Here is a 9,591-nt window from a genome sequence, read left to right as displayed (position 1 = left end):
CTCATGGTTGAAATGAAGGAACCTTGGTGCTGAGCTTGGTTGTTTTCTTGCACGTTTCATAATCCACACTAAGTAACATCATCAGTGCTAGTAAGGAGTGGGGTTTGTTCTTAATTTATATTTGCACTATTATGGAAAACAAACTACATTGTGCCCCATACTACATGTCAACTTGTTATGCAATCCTTGCTGATGCATGAAGCAGGAGCAGAAAGTCATCCAATCTATGAGAAGAGGAAGTGGACACTTTAGTGGATGTGTGATCAGATTTGCTCTTATAATATAAACAAGCCAATTCTCAAAGACTATCTTGTTTGAACATACATGACCAGAAGGGTAGACTTAATGACGTATGTCTGCAAAATATTTATATCAAAATAGAAGCATGTTTACAAAATGAACAAGAAAAAAGGAAGCCAAATCACCTGCCATGATCATCAGTTATGCCATTTAAGCAAAGGATATATCTACACTTGTTATACCTAATCCAAAGATCTATTGCAGGCGTTGTTGTACTTGCAAAACAAGTAAAAGCCTCATTGGCAGGCTGTGTTGTACCATAAAAAACTTATTATTTTCTTCCTTGACTTGATGTTCACAAGACTTCTTGCTATCAGATTCCAGTTTGAAGAATAAACCAAGTTTTGGACATGATGAAAAAAGATTTATTCAGATGATTATCATAGATTATTAAAGTTGCAAAGAAGTGGCCATTATCCTAAACCCTTTTTGGCAGTACCACTTTTTTGGGGGCCACGATAAGAGATTTGAAACCTGGCTTGCTTTCAGACTGATAATTCTCCTTCCATCCAATGCATAAAGAGCAGATTGGCACTTATACACATCTATTTTTGTAGTTAAGAAATAGACCTGGGAAAGTAAAATTAACATTGAACCATTAAAACTTCATGGAACAAGCTGCAGATAACATTTTAAGCATCATTCATTTTAATGAGAGAATGGCTCATGTACTAACACTTTCTATTGGAAAATGGAAAGGAACGTGATTCATTATAAATATATCACCAACTTTAGCACTCTCTCTTTGAATAAAAGATGTCCTATTACATTTGAAGCTATGAAATAGTCTTATAAGGCATATCTACATAATATTGCCCCTTCATGGATTACTGCCTTGTCGTGGCGAAGGGGCTTGCGTAATTCAATGAAGCTATGAGCTATGCCGTGCAGGGCCACCCAAGATGGACAGGTCATAGCAGAGAGTTCTGAAAAAACGTGATCCACTGGAGAAGGAAATGGCAACCCACTCCAGTATCTTTGCCATGAAAACCCTATGGACAGTACCAAAAGGCAAAACAATATGACACTGGAAGATGAGCCCCTCAGGTCGGAAGGCGTCCAATATGCTACTGGGGAAGAGCAGAGGGCTAGTACTAGTAGCGCCAGAAAGAATGAAGCGACTGGGCCAAAGCCGAAAGGACGCTCAGCTGTAGATGTGTCTGGTGGTGAAAGGAAAGTCCGATGCTGTAAAGATTTTTTCTCCATAGGAACCTGGAATGTAAGATCCATGAATCAAGGCAAGCTGGACGTGGTCAAACAAGAGATAAGACTGAACAACGACATCATAGGAATCAGCAAACTAAAATGGACAGGAATGGGTGAATTTAATTCAGATGACCATCAGGTATACTACTGTGGGCAAGAATCCCTCAGAAAAAATGGAGTATCCTTCATAGTCAATAAAAAAGTAGGAAAAGCAAAACTGGGATACAATCCCCAAAATGACAGAATGATCTGTTCAAATCCAAGGCAAACCATTCCAAGTCTATGCCCCAACCACCGGTGCTGAAGAGGATGAAATTTACCGGTTCTATGAAGCCCTACAGCACCTTATAGAACTAACACCAAAAAATGATGTCCTTGTCATCATGGGGGATTGGAATGCTAAAGTAGGAAGCCAAAAGATAACCAGAATAACAGGCAAGTTTGGCCTTGGAGTACAAAATGAAGCAGGGCACAGGCTGATAGAATTTTGTCAAGAGAATACTATGGTGATAGCAAACACTCTTTTCCAACAACCCAAGAGACGGCTGTACACATGGACATCACCAGACGGTCAACACAGAAATCAGATTGACTCTGTGCTCTGCAGCCAAAGATAGAGAAGCTCTATACAGTCAGCTGAGCAACAACAAAGCTAGTGGAGGTGACAGTATTCCAGCTGAGCTATTCAAAATCTTAAAGACGATGCAGTAAAAGTGCTACACTCAATTTGCCAGCAAATTTGGAAAAAACAGTGGCCACAGGATTGGAAAAGATCAGTTTACATTCCAATTCCAAAGAAAGGCAGTGCCAAATAATGTTCAAACTATCGCACCATTGCACTCATTTCACATGCTAGTAAAGTTATGCTTAAAATCCTACAAACTAGACTCCAGCAGTATGTGGATCAAGAACTACCAGAAGTACAGGGAGGATTTCGAAGAGGCAGAGGAACTAGAGATCAAATTGCCAACATACGCTGGATCATGGAGAAAGCTAGGGAGTTTCAGAAAAACATCTACTTCTGCTTCATTGATTATGCTAAAGCCTTTGATTGTGTGGATCACAACAAACTGTGGCAAGTTCTTAAAGAGATGGGAGTACCAGACCATCTTATTTGTCTCTTGAGAAACCTATATGCGGGTCAAGAAGCAACAGTGAGAACTGGACACGGAACCACTGATTGGTTCAAAATTGAGAAAGGAGTCTGGCAAGGCTGTATACTGTCGCCCTGCGTATTTAACCTATATGCAGAGCACATCATGAGAAAGGCAGGGCTAGATGAATCAAAAGATTGCCAGGAGAAATATCAACAACCTAAGATATGCAGATGATACCACTCTAATGGCAAAAAGTGAAGAACTAAAGAGCCTCTTGTTGAGTGCAAAAGTTGGGTTGAAACTTAACATTAAGAAAACCAAGATCATGGCATCCGGCCCTCTCAATTCCTGGCAAATAGATGGGGAAGAAATGGAGGTAGTGACAGATTTTATTTTCCTGGGCTCCAAGATCACTGCAGATGGGGACTGTAGCCAAGAAATTAAAAGACGCTTGCTCCTGGGGAGAAAAGCCATGGCAAATCTAGACAGCACACTAAAAAGCAGAGACATCACCCTGTCAACAAAAGTGCATATAGTCAAGGCTATGGTCTTCCCAGTTGCAATGTATGGCTGTGAAAGTTGGACCATAAGAAAGGCTGAGCGCCAAAGAATTGAGGCCTTTGAACTATGGTGCTGGAAAAGACTCCTGCGAGTTCCTTCGACTGCAAGGCGATCAAACCGGTCAGTCCTAGAGGAGATCAACCCTGACTGCTCTTTAGAAGGCCAGATCCTGAAGCTAAATACTTTGGCCACCTAATGAGAAGGAAGGACTCACTGGAGAAGAGCCTAATGCTGGGAAAGATTGAGGGCAATAGAAGAAGGGGACAACAGAGAATGAGCACTGAAGCAGTAGGCGTGAGCCTAGATGGACTCTAGAAGATGGTAGAGGACAGGAAGGCTTGGAGGAACATTGTCCATAGGGTCGCGATGGGTCGGACACGACTTCGCAACTAACAACAAAATATATACACTGTATATATATACTGTATATGTGTGTGTGTGTGTGTGTGTGTATGTATATGTGTGGCATGCCATGGCCCAGTACTGGTGCATGGACTGAGGGTTGGGGACCCCTGCTCTAGGGTACGAGTGCATCATTATTGTAATGCTGTATTTTCCAGCTCATAATGCTGGAGAGACTATACTGGCTACTGCTAATGTGAATCCTCAGATTTGTGCAAGGGAATTATCACTGTTCTCTCACTGCTGTTAAGACTTTTCTCAACAAACTTGGAAGGAACTAACAGTTTAGTAGCATCATATGGTACAGTATTTCAGTGGAGTTCAGAGTACTGTTGCCCAAATTCTTCTTTGCATCAATAAATTCATCTAAAATAGAAAGCATATAATGTAGCTGAAGTAATTAAATGTGGCACCTGGTACAGATGCATTTCATATGGTAGGACTGTTACAGTTAAATGTTCCAATATCTTGCTACAAATTATTTTTAAATGCAAGATAATAATAATAACAACAACAACAACAATCTAAGTTGGAAGGGACCTTGGAGATCATCTAGTCCAACCCCCTGCTCAGGCAGGAAACCCTATACCATTTCAGACAAATGGCTGTCCAGTCTCTTCTTAAAAACTTCAGTGTTGGAGCATTCACCACTTCTGGAGGCAGGTTGTTCCACTGGTTAATTGTTCTAACTGTCAGGAAGTTTCTCCTTAGTTCTAGGTTGCTTCTCTCCTTGATTAGTTTCCATCCGTTGCTTCTTGTCCTGCCTTCAGGTGCTTTGGAGAATAATTTTCAGGATTCAAGCAGAACCATGTCAACAGTACTGCAACATGCCAAAGACCATATTGTGACATAATAGGGTCTATCTTTGGAACAGAAATTTGTCATTTTGGAACTGAAGCCCATTTGCATTGTTATGGCAGTGATGCATTAAACCCAATCCCGGTGCTTCAAACACTGGATACCTCTCTAAGCATTTTGTTTCTTTGGCTTTCTGCATTAAAGTCTATTTCTGTCCCAAAGGTTCCATTCGCTTGTTTTGTTTGGTCTCCTTACTGAAACATCCAACTTGAGCCAGCAGTCTCAGTCCCTATAAATGTGCATGATAAAGTTGAAAGGATCCAAGGACACCTTCTGAAATGTGGGTCAGTTCTGTATGTCTTCACTTTCTTAATTCACCAAGCCAACAAAATGGGAGAGGGGAAGAGAAAATGCAGCTAAGCACATTATTCTGGAATATATATATGCTATCACTAAAGCCAAGTCACCCACTGATTACAACTTAGTCTTGACCTTGGTAAAAACATGTTCTTTGCCCAAATATGGTAAGCAGGCAGGAAAATGTATTAGGATTAAAGCAGCAACTGCTTACAAGGGGAAAAAATACAAGCTACTGCCAAAATAAAAGACTTTGAAGGCAGAAATTACAAAAGTATGATCATTAAAAAACAGATAAACACAAGCACATTAAGAAAATAATAAGATAGTGAATCAAAAAGGACTATTACTATCACTTACAGGGCAAAGAAGAGAATAAAAATTGACTTAACTGGCACAAAGCACAATGAAATCAGACAATTAATTTTCACATGATTTTGTTTGAAAGAACTGGAGACAAAATGCCTCATGTACCTCCTAGACCTCTGCGTGTCTTCAAAATCTACTCTGGAGGAATGCCACACGTTACAATTTTATTTGAACACAATGATCAACAAAATATTGAAAATAATAAACAGCTTGAGATAACAAACATTGAGTATAAAAGTGTAATAATAATTATTCCAGAACAAATTTCAGTGTACATGTAGTTCTCAACTTATGACCAAAATTTCTATTGCTAAGTGAAATATTTGAGTTTTGTTCCATTTTACGACCTTTCTTGCCACAGTTGTTAAGTGAATCACTGCAGCTGTTGTTAGTAACACAGTTATTAAGAGAATCTGGTTTCCTCATTGACTTTGCTTGTCAGACGGACGCAGAAGCTGATCATACGACCTCAAGGCATTGCAAATATGAGTCAGTTGCCAAGCTTCTGAATTTTGTTCAGTTTTGTTCACGGGGATGCTGCAACGGTCGTTAAGTGTGAATAATGGTCGTAAGTCACTTTTTTCAGTCCTGTTGTAACTTCGGTCACTAAATTAACTGTTGTAAGTCAAGGACTATCGGTACATGTTCCAGAATAGAAAAAAGGTAGAAGCTTACTTGCAGTGGAGCCTGTTACCTAGCATCTTGGGTAACCAATTTGCAAAAACTCCAATTCACTTCTGCATGCAAATGAACTTCTGGTTGACCATCATCAGAGTATTTTCTGCATGGAGTACAATAACATTTACAATATTCATTCCCTATTACTTATGTATCCCAGCCACATTTTTGTGGTAGCAGCTCAGCCAGATGAAGGATATCAGTTCAGTTTCCATCTATATGCAGTTCTTGCATTAGAGTAGGTTGATAATAACATAACACATAAAAACATTAGGTTGAACTTCTATTTCTACATTAACAAATTTTGTTGAAAGATACCTAATGATTTTTCCTGATTCTTCAACATTCCATCTTGGCAACAACTCATTATAATCACCATTTTAATACTTCTTAAGATATCATTAGGTACCTTTCTGCTGCTGTTGAAATATTGTTAAACATGCTTTCCCTTATGCCCTGTACATTGCTGTGAAGTTATTTTGGGATAGGAGAATATTCTACACTATTCAGAGAAGGGTTCTTAATAAACTGCTTAGTGGGAGAGCAAATCATTGCCTTTCTTTTTCTGATTATCAAAATAAAAATGTATGGCAAATTAATGAGCTCTTCTGTATTTTTAATGCAGACATCAAATGTAATACATAAAGTTTATTTGCCTGGTCATTTTTCAAGTCCAACAATTAGAAAGGTAGTTTGTTTTGGATGAGACAATATTCCTTCTGAAGGAAAATATATATATTTGGGAGGGCTGTACCTGATTCTATTGTGTCACTGGAGCTCACATGATGGCAAGTGGCAAGAAAGCTCATAGCCAACTTTGCTGGTTCTTATAAGCTATGATACTATGGAGACTGAGACAGACCAGGCTCAGTAATCTCAGTAGTCTATGCCATAATAATGACTTCACTGTCACTTTTCAGATTAAATTGTATATCAGAATTCATTTTCCAAAGCAGATCATCAGTTTGGATTAGTTGTCTTCAATCTATCAATGTGATGGGTTCTCCCCACTCCTACCCTTTATATCTGCCTGTGCCAATTAGAACAGCTCAACTTGGTGCTGTGTGTGGCTTCAACAAACTAAGTCACTGTTCAAAACTGGAAGTGGCTCTATAGATCTTCTATTAATAATCTCTTTATTGCAATGGACAGTGCACTGGGGTCCTGTTGAGCTTAGTCTGGGTTCTGCAATGAGCACAAAATACAATTATCCAATTATTAGGACCTCTGGGCCTGAAAGTACTGGACTGGCTGTTTGTAAGCTATCAAGCCCAATTTAAGGTGCTGACATTGCCATGTCCAATACCATCTTACCCACTATAAGGAAAACATAACTCTTACAGGAAAATAGTCAGGAGGAGGGTTTCTTGGTGGATAAAACCCCCTCCTCTTAAATCACAAAAAAGCATGCCTGTTTACTCAAATGTCTCCAACACACACTGCAATACATTTAATTTGTTGTATTTAGGATAGATGGTCTTATTAACTTTAATTTTACCTAGATCACTCCGGCAAGTTTTGAAATACATATTAACAATACATAACATACACAGAATGTGTGCGCGCATATACATATATACACACATATACAGACACATATAAATATCAGACTTGCCTATTTCATAGTGCAAGCCTACTTGTATGAATAAAAAAAGTTCCATTATAGTGGGGCTTAATTTTTAGTTTTACTTTCTTCACTATTTAACAAATGCTCATCTATATCAATGTAACAAGGAGAGGTTGTATTGAGCAATGCAGTTCAGTGGCACTATTATGCAAAAGATATCAAATTGTATGATACCGGTACATCTAAACATGAAATAGCTACTCAAATTCTGGAGACCCAATAGTAACTTGCCTCCTTACTATGAATTCAGTAGGTGATATTTGCTTCTAGGTTTTACCACTTTTCCTAATATAGCCAGCTGTTTTAAGGATAATTTCAGCATGTGTTGTGTTTATTTGAGCATTTGTTATGAAGAAATATATGTACTAAAACGAAAAAGCAATGTCATCATTCTTGGAAACGAATGCCATATTTAAAAAGAAATTTGACTTCAAACAAGTTGAGGCTATTACGTTTCCCTGGAAGACCTACCCTGAAAATAAGCCCTAGCTTGATTTGGGGGGGTGGGGGTGGGCCTAATATAAGCCCTACCCCCAAAATAAACCCTAGTTTTGGGGTGAGGCACACACCTAAAAATCAAGCTAGGGCAGGGGTGGTGGATGGAGCTGCCCCATGCACCCCACACCCACTTACCATTGCAGCCAGGCCTCCCATGAATCAACACCTCCCTCGCTGGCCCACTTCTCCAGCTGCTTGTTGCTCAGTTCTTGGCTGCAGAGGCCTTTCTGGAAGGCCCCTGATGGTGAAATGCAGGCGTGGGTGGTGGGGGTGAGGGTGTGCTGCGCATTATCAATCTGGAGTTGCATTCTCAGCTGCAGAGGCATTTCCTGATGGCCTCAGATGGTGAAATGGAGGCCGGGGGCAATGTGCACAAGTGGCTACAGAAGAACTGGGCGGGGCTATCGGTGCCGCCGCTGTAAGACCGTGGAAAAGACATCCCCCCAAAATAAGACCTGGTGCCTCTTTTGGAGGCAAAAAAAGACTGGGTCTTATTTTCAGGGAAACATGGTAAAAGGAAAAAATCTGTCTCAAAAAATAGAAGTAAGAATAAACACCATCAAATACTATAAAATCCAAATCAGATGCAAGAGTGTTTTAGTGAAATCACTGTATTAACAGATCAAACAGAAACTTAATAAGTAAAGGTTTATCAGTAAAAGCATTTCAACTCATCACTAGGATCTCACAGTAATATTATTGCCAGAAATTCACAGTAGAAATAATTCTGAATAAAAGCTGAGATTTGAATGGAGCAATATTTTGTTTTTATGGTAAGAAATAAAAATACATACTGGTTTTAAAATTTAGAACTCCAGAGTTTTTATAGCATTCCAGTTTCAACTCAACTGAATATTTCTTTTTCTGATTCAGTATAAAATAAATATGAATTTTCTGGAAGAATATGCAATTCCCAGTTGCTAAAAATGGAGCCAGTGCTGCATGTTTTTTAAATGAAATGAACAACAAAATGTTATAAAAAAACAACCCACCCTATTTTAATAGTGCTACAGATCACTTTGAAGGGTAAAATTTCTCAACCCTAGAGCAATGACCTTACCTCAAGGAAAGGTATCCTACATCTCTGCAGCAACTAGTATTTCAATGAGTTTGGGAAAATAAAATGCAACATTCCTGCCTGTACCAAGTTGAAGTAGATTTATAACTGGAAAGGTATTTAAACCTTGAGGATCAATTAACAATCAATAATGGATGGTTAAAGAAATGTATCAATTTCTTCCACAAAATGAAGTATTGCTAAAATGTAGCTGCATGCCTAAAAATATATGGTGTGATATAAATGGAGCCCGCTAAGATAATATATGCATACATTCAGTAAGAGAATATCATGTTCTCTAACTCTGATGACTATACTGTGAAAATTTTAGTACCTGAATATCATCAATACTTGGAAATGGTTGTCTTTTGAATTTTTGATAATTACATTGATGTTGAGATTTGGTGGCCTAGTGTCCTGACCAGCAAACAGATGCAAATTATTTAAAAAGTTTGTTTGGTCTGTATCCTGCCTCTCCTCCAAAAGCTCAAGGTGGTAGTTACCTATTAAGCACTCTTGTCTCACCACAACCACCCTATGGAATAAGTTGGCTTGCAAGTGTTGCAGCTGTTGTCTAATTAATTTATATTTGTTAAATTTATTTGCCGTCCATTTCACCATGAGGCTATTCTAGGTGGCTT

General features: G+C 38.9%; 1 protein-coding gene and 1 long non-coding RNA gene across 3 annotated transcripts in view; both read right to left on the bottom strand.

Moving 5' to 3' along the window:
* The window catches only part of SOCS5 (suppressor of cytokine signaling 5), a 50,274-nt gene that overhangs the window by 21,766 nt on the left and 18,917 nt on the right, over positions 1-9,591 (bottom strand). Inside the window, exon 1 of one of the 2 annotated variants that reach the window (XR_014026521.1) lies at positions 5,766-6,264. The exons of the other annotated variant lie outside the window; for it this stretch is intronic. The gene's annotated coding sequence lies outside the window, so the exon portion shown is untranslated. Of the gene's footprint in view, positions 1-5,765; positions 6,265-9,591 lie in introns of those variants that run through there. 2 annotated transcript variants of the gene reach the window in all.
* Positions 5,242-9,579, bottom strand: LOC308668494. The gene is made up of 2 exons (XR_014026541.1): positions 8,029-9,579; positions 5,242-5,871 (listed from the first exon to the last, which is right to left on the bottom strand). It is a non-coding gene; the product is annotated as an uncharacterized lncRNA (long non-coding RNA).

This window comes from Vipera berus (genome assembly GCF_964194415.1).
Source record: "Vipera berus genome assembly, chromosome: 1".
NCBI lineage: Eukaryota > Metazoa > Chordata > Lepidosauria > Squamata > Viperidae > Vipera > Vipera berus.
This window is presented reverse-complemented; position numbering and strand designations above follow the sequence as displayed.